A 15739-nucleotide genomic window follows, 5' to 3' on the forward strand; every position below is an offset into this window, starting at 1 on the left:
ATAAAGAAGACGTGGTATAAATATACAATGGGCTATAACTCAGCCATGATAAGGAATGAGATTTTGCCATGGGGACCAGAGGGTATGGACCTAGAGGGCATTATGCTAAGTGAAAGAAGTCAAAGACAAATACTATATGGTTTTACTCATATGTGGAAGCTAAGAAAAATAATAATGAAATAAAAACAGACTCCTAAATATAGAGAAGTGATGGTTGCCAGAGGAGAGGTGGGGCAGGGGATGGGCCGAATAGGCTAAAGTGAGTAAGAGGTATGAACTTCCAGTCATAAAATAAAGAAGTCACAGAGATGAAAAGTACAGCCAATAATATTGCAATAACGTCGTATGGTGACAGGTGGGGACTACACTTGTCAGGGTGACCACTGAGTAATATAGAGAACTGTAGATTTGGTATGCTATACACCTGAAATATAACTTTGTATGTCAATGGAGAATGAGTGAGCATGGTCTTCGGGAACCAGACTTGAATTCAACAATCTCGTTTGCCACCTACTAGCTATGTGCTTGATCAAGTTACTAAACTACTCTTAACTCATGCCCTCATCTATAAGTAGATGCAAGTATAATTACTTTTTAAGGTGGTTTTGAGGATACTGGATAACGCAAATGAAATATTTGGCAGAGTACCTCACAGCAAGCGCTAAATATGACCACTGTCATCACCAAAGTACAATATAATTAGATTACCTATGTATCTCTTACAGTAGAATTAACATTGGTAGAGCATAAAATGTATCTTTCTTACCATTGTTTTCCCTAAAACCATAATGTGTGTCATATAGATGATCAATAAAGAATTTGTAAAGGAGTAATTGTACATAGGCCTGTGTCTGTCTCGCCCTCTTCCTTCCCTCCCCCCCATCTACTTATGCATAGGTATGCATGTAACTTTTAGAGTAATGTTTCTCCTTTGTCCTGTGAATTTATATATAACTGACCTTCCTTTCATTTCAAGCAATTGCCCCATGACTGTACCTTTTTTCTAATCATTTCCTCTTCCTTATTTTCCTGGCTGGACTATAAACTCATTAGGGCAAACACTTTGTCTTTTTTTTACCATAATGTCATCAGGGCCTACAACAGTGTCAGACATACAAACAGGAACACGATAAATATTTGTCAAAAGAACAAATAGACATTCTCTGAATCTCAGGATCTGCCTTTGGTCCTTCTTTACATTGGATTCCCCCCTCTGGCTTGTCTCAATCCCATTCAATACTCTCCTTCTTTACTATGATATGTATTACTCTTATTCATTGCACTATATCTCCACCCTGATCCAGTCCCAGTACCAAAAACTTAAGTTGCACTGACCAAAGAAGGAAGTCTCCAAAAGAAGGTGCACATATCCTATCTGTGTTGTTATTCCAATGGATCATGATGTGTCAATTTAGATTATAAAGAACTCCTGGATTATATGGAACCCCTTAGGTTATGCCTCAACTTTATACTGAGGGGAGGGGGATTTGGGATAAAAGCAGCTTTCTAAAATCCGTTCCCATCATGCCCACAGGTGGTTGCCAACTCCCTAACTACTCATCAGAGCAACTTGCTGCAGCTGCTGCTTGTGTCCTCCCTTGAAAGCAGGTGTTCCCAATCTTTAACCGTGCATGAGAATAACTTGGGGGGCTTTTAAAATAAGAATGCCTGACTGTGCCTCTCCCCTCCTCCACAAAGTGAGGTTAAGGAATTTGTATTATGTCAAAATTTCCCTGCGTGACTCTAATAAGCCTCCAAGGTTGAAAACCACTAGGTTCTGAAGAGTTCAAGCCCATTGAGACTAGTTTTTCAGGTACCAGAAATCCCAAACTCAAAGTCTTAAGGCACAGGACACAAAACTAGACCAGGAAGGAGTTTAGCCAACCAGTAACTTGTGCTATGTCTAAGCATCAGCCATCACGTAATTGTAGCCAATTGTCATTATGTGGGAAAGCAGCCCAGGATTGCGAGATCTTCTTAATCTTTAAGAGAAGCCATAAATCTGCAATTTTAGATGAACTTTCACAATCTGAAGTGCCGGCAACCAATTCAAATTTCTTGAAAATACTGTGTGGGGTAAACAAAGCATGACTTGAGCTAGATTCCATTCACGGGCCAATAATTTGAAGTTTTTACCAACTGTTCTACAACACCCTGAGAAATCCTTTATATATTCTTCACCAAATGTCTATTAAGTAAATTCTTAGAAAGCTAGATTCCTTCTCATCACTCACGTATGCTCTACGTGTTGTTTTGAACAAATCTGATGGATATGGCTGGAATAATTCCAAAGGGCAAATATCATGTTATTCAGAGTAGGTGATGCTCAAATGCCTCCACACTTAAAGCTCCTGGAAGTGTAAACATCACTCCCCAATCTACCAATACGTATTAATACCTGAAATATGCAAAGCTCTGACTAGGCTCTTTAGAATAGAGACAAGTGGCATAGTTCCTATTCTATAGAACCATTCCATATACTTAGAGAGGTAGGACATAGCCTCATAGGATTTTAGTAAAAATACAACATGGCCATTTACTAATGGTGAGGGCAAGGCTAGATCTGAGTTTACCTGCAGGAAATAGAACATTTCACTGAAAAGGAAGTGGAGGCAGATAGTGGAATGCCTCAAACGGATGACAAATTAGTTGATTCCTAGAGGCAATGTCAAGCAATTGAAGGGCATTTGTGTGTTTTTAATTTTTCTTATTTTGTTTTGTCTTGTTTTGTCTTACTTTTCAGGAGCAGAGTATCATGGCAAGTAGCGTTAAGAGGAGTATTTTGGTCATGGTAGATGAGACAGATTGCACAGCAGAGAACAGAGGAGGACAACCTGCTCTTAGGTCACAGCCAAGGTTGCAGATGTGAGGAGTCGAAGGGAGAATGGTCTGGCCTGGGTGGTGACAGAGGGATGAGAAGGAAAGGGTAAGGTCAAAGTGATTCTGACCTTGACTAGAGAAAAAGGAGGGCTAGCAATTATTCAGTAACCTCCTAGGACGGGCTTTATTCCACGTTGAACGCTTAACATAAAATTATCTCTTTTGCTTTAAAACAGAATATGACCGAAACGGGAGACCGCTTGAAGATTCCACTACATAACCACACTGTAAAATTTATCTTATAGGGCCTCAGAGATCAACCAGTCCAACCCCCTCACTTTGCAGAAGGGATTTGACTTTTCCCAGTCATTTACATACCTGTAGCAGAGCCAGAATAGAGCCCAGACTTCTAATTTTTTACCCTAATGATCTCTTCTCTCCACCATGTTGCTTCCTCCACCTGAGCTTTCATATAAACGGGCCATAAATCAGGTATCAGATTCAGGTAAGAAGATGCAAGTGAACAAGTGATAAAATGTGGTATAGAAAGTAATTCCAGAAGCACTCAATGCAAACAAGGAGAGGGGAGCCAGAATAAACGTCTCCACAACCTTGATGTAAAGGTTGTGCAGAGGAGGAGATAAAGTCAGCAGTGACATAGAGTGAACAGTAGCACCTACATCCCTTTTATCAGCCCGGCACAGATGTTGAGATAAGAGGACATAAATGGAAATAAAAGGAAAGCAGATTCAAAATAGCTGTTAGAAAGCCCTGTTCACCGGAAGATGATAAAAGTGAAGAATCACCACTCCGGAAAGGTTGTTGAGGGGAAATCAGACAGACTCAGGGGACAGGGAGGTGTCACTGGAGCTGGGTTTGGAGTGATGCCTGCCTCCTGAGTGTCTATCTTGTAAACAGAAACTTTTTCTCCTAAAGAAAATATCATGCCTCATGAGTTGACACAATGGCACGTGGCAGGGTCTACACCAGAGAGATTATCTGGAAGTTTAACTGAATAGATGGTCTAGGGAAACTGAAGACAACTGGATCTCCCCTCTTGTAGCCAGCCATTCTGGTATTATGTAGACAATTACTATGGCTGGGCCCCTGAGTCAGAAATGTTTCTTGGCTATCATAAACTGTGCCAGAAGGGAGAGCCAAGTTACCCACTCTGTCCTAAATTGCCCATCCTCAGCCCATGTAATAAGAGCTAGGTAAGGACAGGAAGTAGGAATAAGAATGTTCTCCAAGCCTTTCCATTCCTTGCCCTATTGAAGTCCTATCACTTTTTCTCTCACAAATGAAGCATTACCCAGGATGACTTGGGAAAAGTTTTCACCAATTGAGAAATCCTATCTACCAGGATGGATTCAGTAGGGCCCAACCAGAAAGTAACTTTCTTCTTCACTACCACTGCCAGACAAAACCACTCTGCTGACTCATTTTTCCTCACCACAGATGAAATTTGGGGCAGGCATCATAGATGTTCCAGCCTCATAAATGAAATGAAAGTCCACTGTCATTCTATGGACTGCTTCAGGCCAGAAACCCCTAACTGAGGCAGGAAGAGTTTCCTCTTTCCTCCTTATTTCCCTTCCTCTGCAGTTGCCACTGTTTCCGGCTTCACCTGCTAGGAGGGTGCAGCCTAGGAGGGAGGGAAACTGGAGGGAAAGGAACTGGATCCTACTCTGATGCTGCAGGGGCCATCTGGCTTCGGGACCTCCCCCCCCCCACCCCCCGGTGGTGGCAGGTATTCAAATGCCAATTCTTATTCTCACTGGAGCTCACATGGGCTCCTCCCGATCCCTCACGCTGGAGGCCTCCATCTTCACAAGAATAATTCCTCCTCCCACCAGCTTCCCGAAGCCCACACTTGGGGCTCTCTTTTTAGATGAGTTCACTTCTCAGGCAAGTCCATCTTCCTCAGGGTGTGCAGTCAGCTCCCTTCTGCTGGCTCTAGGCCTGGCTCATGGGAAACCCACACCTCTGTCTGTAAGACTACAGCTCTCTCCTAAAGCAGCGGGATACCTCCTACCTTTAGAGGTCAGCCTTGAATGGTGTTCCAGTCTAACTCCCCAAATTGCAGGAAATGCATGTCAGCACCCTTAATTGGTTCTATTACTTTCCACGTTTGGCTTAAGATGGAGGACAAGCACACCCTCTACACCATGAAAGAGGGACACAAAGAACACTGGCACTTCTATCCCAAGAAATCCTCATGGGAGACTTTGCAACCCCCAATGAATTTTTGGCATATGCCTACAATGCCTGAAGGTGGGTGAAGGGCTAATGCGAGCTCAACCCATTTCTCTGTATTTACAGTGACTGAGCACCTCAAATCTAGGCAGTTAAGATTCACGCCAAAATGTGAGGAGGCTCTAGAAAAACAAAGTAATTTAAAGTCAAATGATATGGAAACTACACCTTCCTACCTTCCCACCTCTTCCTTCCTATTCCCTGCCCCACTGGCTGCAAGACCCCTGTGTAACAAAATGAAAAATGTAACCAATTAGATGCACACATGATTCGGACAGTGGTGTAGTCGTCTGCTGGATCACGGTAAACAGCCAAATCAAGTTATTTAAAGTCTATTTTTTCCGGATGATTTGCTCATTTGGTTCAATCCACCTCTTTGGATAGTTTTCCTAAACACATTTCCAGAAAGTTAATTAGGGTACGTGTTTGATCTAAAGAGTGTGAAGCTCAAAAACTCTTGGCATTTTGAGGTCAGGAAGATGATCAATTTCTTTTTGTATATCCTTTGCCAAGCTGTTCTCACTTTAATTTTTAAACTTGTGTGAAATTCAAAGAACACAGAGCCCTGTGTCATTTACACTTGGGCCATCATAAAAAGGCAGCTTTCTCAAAAAGAATATTGGCTGTTTTCCAGGCTGCCAGAAAGCTTTTTTAGGATCTTTTAAACCATTCTCCTTTAAGCCAAAAAGGGAAATTAAATTTGGCCAAGGGTGAATGGGCTGCCCAAGATATGAATTGCTTCTAACAGAGACAGAGTTCAAGGGAATCCTAAAGCTTCCCAATTTCAGGGAAGAAAAAAAGTAAATCCCACCTACTCCATTTATCACAGAAGAGACATTAAATAACCTGCAATATAGTGAGGAAAATTTTCTTCTCAGAGCCATTTTGATGCATTGTGCATTTTTTTACAGAAATCATTCAGACGCTTTATGCCCCCTTACAGAGGAAAGGTGCCATCCGACAGGAACAATATGATGATACTTTCAAATTGTTCCCTCCGTTTAAAAACAAACAAATGATGCTTTGGATATGGCCTGGTGAGAATTTCAATCTTGAAAAATTATGAAATATTTCAAGTATGAAGTATAGAGAATAATTAATCAACACTCACAAAACACTCAGCTTTGCTGAATCTTAGCCTTCGGTCGTAATTGTTCAGATCTTTTTAAAAAACATAAAATACTTTAGATGTGGCTGTGTCCCACCCCTTTTCCTCTTGTCACAGAGGTAGTATGTGCTCATTATGGTGTTGCTCATTCTCAGAAGTTTCCTTTTATATATTTATCAAGATACATACGTATCTCTACACATGTTTTAAAATACAGGTTTTATTATTATTCAGGAATGGTGAGGCCAACAGATCAGGACACAAATGATATTGAGGGGCGCCCGCGTGGCTCAGTCGGTTAAGCGTCTGCCTTCAGCTCAGGTCATGATCCCAGGGTCCTGGGATCCAGCACCCCTCACTGCTCCCCCCTGCTCAGCGGGGGGTCCGCTTCTCCCTCTCCCTCTGCCTGCTGCTCCCCTTGCTTGTGCTCTCTGCCAAATGAATAAATAAAATCTTTAAAAAAAATAAATAAATGATACTGAAAAGATACTCTGTTACACTCACAGCGTCCACACTGTGGAGGGGCACACTGGGAAGCACCAGGAGGGAGAAAACATGGCCAGAGCTCTTAGTGTGGCTTCCGCGGAAGGAACGGATAAAACAGGGTAGGCAGGTTTAGGATCATCTACTTTAAATAATTTCCAAGAACTCCGGGGTGTAGAGGCTGCCCTGGGGTGATGAGGGCGGGGCCTTAGAGCGAGCGTAAGGGCTCCTAGAAGGAGGTGTTTGGCCCTAAAGACTCTGGATTGGTTGGTATGCATATGAAAGGCACACTCAAAGGCCAGTTGTTTGCCAACTCTAGGAATTTGCTAGCCCTGGTAGGAGTAGGCCCTCCAGAGTCAGCAAAACCCCGAGATGTCAAAATTTCAAAAATACAGAATAAAAAGATACGATTAAATGCAAAAACATATTGTTTTAATTTGCATGTTAACCTTTATAAAAAATCACATACTGTACATATTGTATATATATGGCACCAACTTTTTCTCTCAACATTACACTTCGGAGATTTACCCTGAGTCCTGCATGCAGCCCTACTCAGTTCATTTCTTTTTACTGCTTTATCATTTGGTGCTGGGTCAATATACAACACTCTATTAATATTTATTCATTCTTTTGTTCATGGGCATTCATTTCCAGTTTTTTGCTATTATAAATTATGTTGCAATAATTAATCTTTTACCTATCTCCCGGTATGCATACGGCAGAGAGACATGGAATAGCTGAGTTCAAAGGCATTTCTATCTTTAACACATATCGCCAATGGGTACTCACAAGTACTTGTAGTAAATTACCCTTCCATCAAGAGTGTAGAAAATGTCCTGTTTTTTCCACTGCCTCACCAGCAGTGTTATTGTGAAGTTTCCCTTTTAATGTTTGCCAATATGATGATGTGTAATTGTATCTCATTACTGTTTAAATTTGCATTTTCCTGATTACTAATGAAGTTGAGCATCTTTTCATGCTATTTGTTGTTGGCATTTCCTCTTATAGAAATTGCCTGTTCATATCTTTTGACAATGTTTTTACTGTGTTTTTTATTTTTATTATTTTGTAAAGTTCTTCATATTCTGGATGCTAACACTTTGTTAGTTTTATGTGTTACAGATATCTTTCCCCAGTCTATAGCTTATCTTCTCAATTTATGTATCTTTAACAGAAATATTAAGTTTAATATAGTCAAATGTATCAACTTTTCAATTTCGGTGTGTAGTTGTTTTTTGGGTCCTTTTTAAAAGTATTCTGAACAGGGGGCACCAGGGTGGCTCACTCAGTTAAGCGTCTGACTCTTGATCTTGGCTCAGCTCTTGATCTCAGGGTTGTGAGTTCAAGCCCCACAAAAAATAATAAAAATAAAAGTGTTTTGGAAAAAAAAGTATTCTGAACAGAATGTTATATTTTATTTAAAAGTTTAAACTTTGGACTTTTCCCATTTAGATCTTTAGTAAGCCTGGAATTGAGGTTTTAATATGGTAGTAAGCAAAAGTGCTGTCTTTTTCTACAAGGATAATCAACAGTTTCAGCACCCCTTGTTGATTAATCCACATTTTCCTCCACTAATTTTTAATGCTACTCTTTCATTTGCCATTTCCTTTTGCTTATGATCTATTTCTGTGCCCTTTATTCTCTCCCACTGGCCTATTTCCTAATCCCTGTCGATACCACAGCATCTTAATCACCTTAGCTTTCTAAAAATTATGTTGCCCGGCATGCCAATTCCCCCAATCTCGTTTTACACCTTCAGAACTGTTCTGACAATTCTTTGAAACTTGCTCTTCCATAGGAATATTAATCAGCTAGTCAATTTCCATACACACATACCAGAACAAAAAAACTATTGCACCCCAGATGTGTCCTATGTTTAATTTACATATTAATGTGGATTAAAACTGATACCTTCACAATATTGAGACATCCCATTTATCAATGTGGCATTTCTGTTTGATTAGGGTTTTTTTTTTTTCATGGTTTTTTAAAATGTTTTTCAGTTAAGTATTTGATTATTCTCCATAAAACCCTTTTTTTTAGATCCCTTTTATTGTGTAAGTTTTATGGCCATTATAATTGATATACTTTGAAATAAGCATACAAATTATTTTTGTGCACTAATTATACTGCCAGCTACCTTACTAGTCGTTCTTACTAGTTCTACTACTGATCTGTTAGATTCAAGAAGAGTTCTTTGTTCGTGTAGACAATAACTTTACCTATAGATAATGACAATTTTTCATCAACAATACTGCTATCTTTTTTTTCTTCTCCTACTGTCTAGGCTAGTACATCGAGTACAACAATGAATGGAAGAGGTATTGGCAAACATCCTTGCCTCGTTCCTAAATTTAAACAGAATATATCTAATATTTCACCATTGAATGTGATTTTATCGCAGTGTTTGATAGATTTTTACCCCTTACAGATTGGAAATATTCCTCCCTTTCCTTGTTTGTCAAAAGTTTTTACCTGAGTAAACTTTTTTTAAAAAATGATTGATTGATTGATTGATTTGACAGAGAGAGACACAGCGAGAGAGGGAACACAAGCAGGGGGAGAGGGAGAGGGAGAGGGAGAAGCAGGCTTCCCATGGAGCATGCGGGGCTCGATCCCAGGACTCTGGGATCATGACCTGAGCTGAAGGCAGACGCTTAATGACTGAGCCACCCAGGTGCCCCCGAGTAAACTTTTATTAAATATATTCTCTATGCCTCTTTTAACTTCTCAATGTGGAAATCTTAAGAGAGTTTTCTAATATTTAGCAACCCTTGAATTCTAAGACAAACTCAAACTGGCAACAATATATTATTTAGCCTCTCTTGAGTACATATTGTCACTATATTATTTCAGCTTTTTCCATTTACATTAATAAGTGAGATTAGCCTAATCTTTCCACTCTTTTATTGTCACTGTCTGGTATTATTACTGATGTTATACTAGCCACATAAAATAGGTTGGAGAGCATTCCCTCTTTGCTAGTTTCTGGAATAGTTTGTGTAAGATTGAGATTTTCTATTATTCTAAAAGGGCATAATTTACTTCTAAAATCCTATGATGCTGACCTTATTTTTGGGTGGACAGGTTTTTAAACTACCAACCCAATTTATTAACAGTTTTAGGTCTATTCAGTTTTTCTCTATCTTCATTAATCAATTTTGATTAAGTGTATATCTCTAGGGAAATTATTCATATTGTCTGATTTTTCAAATTCAATGTTTTAAAATGGTTCCTAGGGCTAATTTAAAGCCTGCTTATCTGAAAGAAACCATCAACAAGATGAAAAGGCAACCTAAGTGGGAGATATTGGCAAATGATATATCCAATAAGGAGTAAATATCCAAAATAAACTTCAAAACTTATATAACTCAACACCAAAAACCAAATAATCAAATTAAAAAATGGGCATAGGATGTGAATAGACTCTTTTCCGAAGACATATAGATGACCAGCAAACACATAAAAAGATGCTCAGCATCACTAAGCATCAGGGAAATGCAAATCAAAACCACAATAATATACCACCTCACACCTGTCCGAACAGCTAGAATCAAAAAGACAAGCAGTAACAAGTGTTGGGGAGGACGTGGAGGAAAAGGAACCCTTGTGCACTGTTGGTGAGAATGTAAACTGGTACAGCCACTGTGGAAAATAGTATGGAGGTATATGTGTGTGTATATATGTGTATGCATGAATTCACATACACACATCACACACATGCACAGACACAATAGAGTATTACTCAGCCATAAAAAATGATGTGACTTCTGCCATTTGTGACATGGATGGACCTAGAGAGTATTACACTAAATAAGTCAGAGAAAGACAAACACCATATAATTTCACTTAAAAAACAAAACACATGAACAAACAAAAAAGTACAAACAGACCCATAAATACAGAGAACAAACTGATGGTTGCTAGAGAGGAAGGGAGTGGGGGATGGGAAAAATGAGTAAAGGAGAATAGGAGATACAGGCTTCCAGTTATGGAATGCTTAAGTCATGGGGAGGAAAGGTCCAATATAGGGAATATAGTCCGTGGTGCTGTAATAGCGTTTTATGGTGACAGATGGAAGCTACATTTGTGGTGTGTGTAGCAGAACATAGAGTTGTTGAATCACTATGTTGTACACCCGAAACTAATGCATTATGTCAACAATACATCCAAAAAAACAAAACAAAAACTAACATCTTTACTCAAGCACCATTTTTCATGACTCATTTTTTTGTGGGGTTTTTTTTTTTCTTGGTTGAAGTGAACAGATCTTTTATTCTATTGATCTTTCTTAAAAAATGGCTTTCTATTTTACTGATCTTCTCTATTATAATCTTTAATTTCTAGTCTTATTTTTATTATTTTTCCTCTATTCTCTTTAGGTTTCTTCTCTCAAGGCAGGGTTAAACTTTGAAATGTGTTTTAATCTGTTAGATTCTCATTTATTTTTATTTCTAAAATGAAAATTCACCAAAAATAATGCCTTAACCAATATTCCTGATTTAAAGGAAATCTGAACACAACTTTATCAGTTAATAAGAGCTTCTTCAGTAAAATCATAATGAATCAATTATCAAAAAGTTGCTGGTTAAAATAAACAGGTAAGTTGACTTTGCAACTAAGTGATAAATGATTTCCTTCAAGAAACATTCAGATAAATATGCTTTTCGAAAACAGTCATTTTTAGTGTTAAAGTTGTAAGTCAAAATTCTTGAAACTATTCTAATAAACCTTTCAATATTCTAAGAAAGCTCCTTACCCATGTTAACAATAAACTTATGAAGAAACTTAACCTTATAATAAATGAAACTAGTATAAACTTAAACTGTATCTATACATCAAGTTGTAATGTCTAGCTGAGCATTTATCTTCTCAAAACATCTCTATCAACAGTCCCTCATTTCCCCAATTTTCTTATTAAGTTAGTACGTAAAGTTCTGGCCAGAAATGGAGTAAATATTGACTTTATAGTTTTCTGTTTCCACTATGCTGTTGTTCCTTCACTAGCTTCCTGTGTTGGAAATGTAGCTTGTGACTTTTCCATCTTCCTTGTTTCCTTTTTGGGGTATAATAATTTAAAGCTATTAATTTCTCTGTATGTGGTGGTTTAACTGCATCCCATCAGTTTCGTGTTGTATTTTCACTACAGTTCAATTCCAAACAACTCCTAATTATGATGTAGTTTCTTCTTTGACCCATGTGTGACTTTGAGTGGGTTTTTTGTTTTGGTTTGATTTAGGTTTGACTTTCTAGATGCTTATACATGTGTTATGGGGTGAGGGCTGTTAATTACTATCTCTCATAACTGATTTTTAAGTAATTTACATGCAGTATGTTAAACAAAATTATTTATTCTACACCAATTTACTTTGTGACCTAGTTCTTGGTCAGTATTTTTTCCAGTGTTCTTTATTGAATAGGTAAATTTTCCAAACATTATGAAAATCCACCTATTCAATAAGGCACACTAATTTTCCTGTTCACTATTCTTATGTTTTTTGTGCCTTCCTACTAGATTAAATTTTATTTCTCTGAAGGAATTCTTTTGCTAAAATTTCACTAATGACTAATTAAATTTGTCTAAAAGTGTCTTTATTTAACCCTCACATTTGAACGCTTATTTCTGGATATAGGATTCTAAACTGGCAGTTATTTTCTCTAATAACTTTGAAGGTTTTTTACAAAGTTTTCTAATTATTTTTCTTTGAAGATAAGATATCTTAAAATAGTTTCTTTTTTGGTTCCACGGTTTTAATTCACAGGTATCTGGCAGTAGATTTATTTATTTTTGTTTCCCTTCCTAGGACTTGAGATTTCTAAATCTGAGGATTGATGTCTTTTATAAGTTATGGAAAATTTCCAGACATCATTTCACTAAAAATTGCCTGTCTTCCATTTTCTGCACCTTTTTTCTCCTAGAATGCATGAGATAGCACACAGAAATAAATCTTCTCATTTCATCTTCTGTATCTCAACTCACCCAACACCATAGCGTCAAAACACAAAGTGCTTGGTTACCAAGTCTAGAAACTGACTTCTACCCTGAATACTTTAGCTTCAGTTTACCCTCTTCGATTTCCGTTTGCCTTCACCATTCAGGGCTCCATCTGGTATTCAGTTGCTTTACTTTGGGCCCCCGGGGATTTCTCATACTTTCTTCTAAGCTCAGCTATGCAATTAAAACAGTATGTGTTATGATTTATAGAAGACTTCTGGGTGATTTTTAGTGGAAATATCTTCAGGTTATCTAGTTTATAACATTTCAGGAAATGGAAGTCAAGACTATTCATCCTCAAAAAAAAAAAAAAGCTTTAATTATGTTAATAAGTTTGAAACAGTACAGGTATAGGTGTTGGAAATTTTAGAAAATGTGTCTGCTACTAGGGTTGAATCAAAAAGCGCTATCTAGTTGACTTATTATTTGCTTTTTCTCGTTTGTTTCATCATTCTTCTGTCTTGTGATAAATAGGAACAAAAGGAACTTTTCTATGTTAACTAAGATTAAATGAGTACCTTAACCTTGATTCTTTTCAGATGGGAGTTCTAGAAGTTGACACTCTTCCAGATACATTGCTTGCAATCCTAATTTAGATCCCTTTTTATTTAAATGGTTTCATATAGACTATGCTTTTAGTATGACCCGATGGTTTTAAGACCCAGGCTCAAATTTACCCATTTCTTCCCACCTTCCTTTTATATATTTATGTACTTTGGGATCTTTCTCACTTCAATGTTTGCATAACATTTATAGTTTTTACATCAACTGTTTTCTGGTGATTCCAAGGTTTCTTGCTTTACCTTCCCACATATATAAACTCCTCCAGAGCAAAAACAGTACTTAAGATGCTCTCTCAGCCTTCTTCCCCATAGAGCTGGCCCACATGACAGCCAAAGGCAAAGTTAAAGAACTGTTTGCCTGAATAACTTTATCTGCAACAGGACTTTCACTCACACCACCAAGTAGTAGGAAACTGAAGCAATTAAGGTTTACTCAACTATCCAAATCCTCAGTGTTTCATTATTTAATTCCTGCTGACACACCACCTTGTGGAAGGAAAGATTTAAGGTTGGAGGGGGTGGGAGGAGGAGTACATATGTATCAGCTACAAAGCAAGAGAAAGCCAAAGGAAGGAAGAGTATTCCTGTTGTAGAGATTCCAAAAGCGTCACTTGTAATTCCTCAAGCTTAGAACTCTCAGGCGGATTAACATCCATTTAAGAAAAACTTTTTGAATACGTGCTACATACCAGTCAATGTTCCAGGGCATCTGGTATACCATAGCAGACAAATTATACAAAAATTCCTGTCCTCACAGAGTGTGTATTCTAGTTATAGGTTAGAGATAAATAAATACATAAATAGATGAATAAATATAATATATAACATGTCAGAAGTGCTGTGAAGAAAAATCTGAGCAGGAAAGGGGCCCAGAGGCTAAGTAGAGGAGATTGTCATTTTAAACAGGACGGTTAGAAAAAGCATCACTTGTTGGCGGGGATGTGGAGAAAGGGGAACCCTCCTACACTGTTGGTGGGAATGCAAGCTGGTGCAACCCCTCTGGAAAACAGTATGGAGGTTCCTCAAACAGTTGAAATTAGAGCTACCGTTCGATCCAGCAATTGCACTACTGGGTATTTACCACAAAGATACAAATGTAGGGACCCGAAGGGGTACGTGTACCCCAATGTTTATAGCAGCAATGTCCACAATAGCCAAACTGTGGAAAGAGCCAAGATGTCCATCGACAGATGAATGGATAAAGAAGATGTGGTATATATACACAATGGAATATTATGCAGCCATCAAAAGGAATGAGATCTTGCCATTTGCAACGACGTGGATGGAACTGGAGGGTGTTATGCTGAGTGAAATAAGTCAATCAGAGAAAGACATGTATCACATGACCTCACTGATATGAGGAATTCTTAATCTCAGGAAACAAACTGAGTGTTACTGGAGTGGTTGGGGGTGGGAGGGATGGGATGGCTGGGTGATAGACTTTGGGGAGGGTATGTGCTACGGTGAGCGCTGTGAATTGTGCAAGACTGTTGAATCACAGATCTGTACTTCTGAAACAAATAACGCAACATATTTTAAGAAAAAAGGAAAAGAAGAAGATAACAGGAGAGGAAGAAAAGGGGAGTATGTCAGAGGGGGAGACGAACCATGAGAGATGATGGACTCTGAAAAACAAACTGAGGGTTCTAGAGGGTAGGGGGGTGGGGGGATGGGTCAGCCTGGTGATGGGTATTAAAGAGGGCACGTTCTGCATGGAGCACTGGGTGTTATGAACAAACAATCAATCATGGAACACTGCATCAAAAACTAATGATGTAATATATGGTAATTAACATAACAATTAAAAAATTTGAAAAAAAAAAAGAAAAAGCATCACTAAGCAAGTGACATTTGAGCAAACAGCAGGCTGGAGGAGGAAGCCATGAGACTATCTGAGAGAGGAGTGCTCAAGGCAGAGAGAACTACAAATGCAGAAACACAGGCAAGAAGGAATCTGGCATGTCCAAGAACTAGCAAGAGAGTGCTGCAATAAGAACAAGAGAAGCAAAGGGAAAACTGTCAAAATGGAGGGTAGAGGGTCCATGGAAAGGGAGAGCAGGAAGATCCTGGAGGGTCCTGTACATCACTGTATACAATGTGGGTTTTTCCTGACTGAGATAAGGAGCCATTGAAAGAAACTTTGGGGTAGGATTAGACAAATATTTCAAGCAGAAGAAAATGGCAAAAACTGAAGGTGACTGAGATTAAGAGTAGAGTTTTTTTTTATGAAATAAATTATGGTATGTTTGTATAGTGATGGGCAGGATCCAGTTAGAGAAGCAAAAATAGGTGAATAAAATGTACCTAAGAAAGGGGAAAATTGCTATAGTGGTTACCTCTACTAGAAGAGAGGAGGAGAGGTCCGATGTGGATTGGAGGAGCTGTTCTCAGCCAGGTCCAGAATCCTGGTCATCCTTGGTAACAAAAGGGGGGCAGGGTGCAGATGGCTTAATGGCTGAAAGCCATGTGAGAGCATGAGCAAGTTCTCTTCTACTAGGTTCATTTTCTCCT

At 38.6% G+C, this 15739-nt stretch overlaps 1 protein-coding gene across 9 annotated transcripts in view; it reads left to right on the top strand.

The window, feature by feature from the left end:
* The window catches only part of FSHR (follicle stimulating hormone receptor), a 167438-nt gene that overhangs the window by 59180 nt on the left and 92519 nt on the right, over positions 1–15739 (top strand). The gene's annotated exons all lie outside the window — the stretch shown is intronic.

The sequence above is a fragment of the Callorhinus ursinus genome, unplaced genomic scaffold (genome assembly GCF_003265705.2).
Source record: "Callorhinus ursinus isolate GAN/ISIS: 27379988/994484 unplaced genomic scaffold, GSC_fseal_2.0 scaffold10, whole genome shotgun sequence".
In the NCBI taxonomy this organism is placed as follows: Eukaryota; Metazoa; Chordata; class Mammalia; order Carnivora; family Otariidae; genus Callorhinus; species Callorhinus ursinus.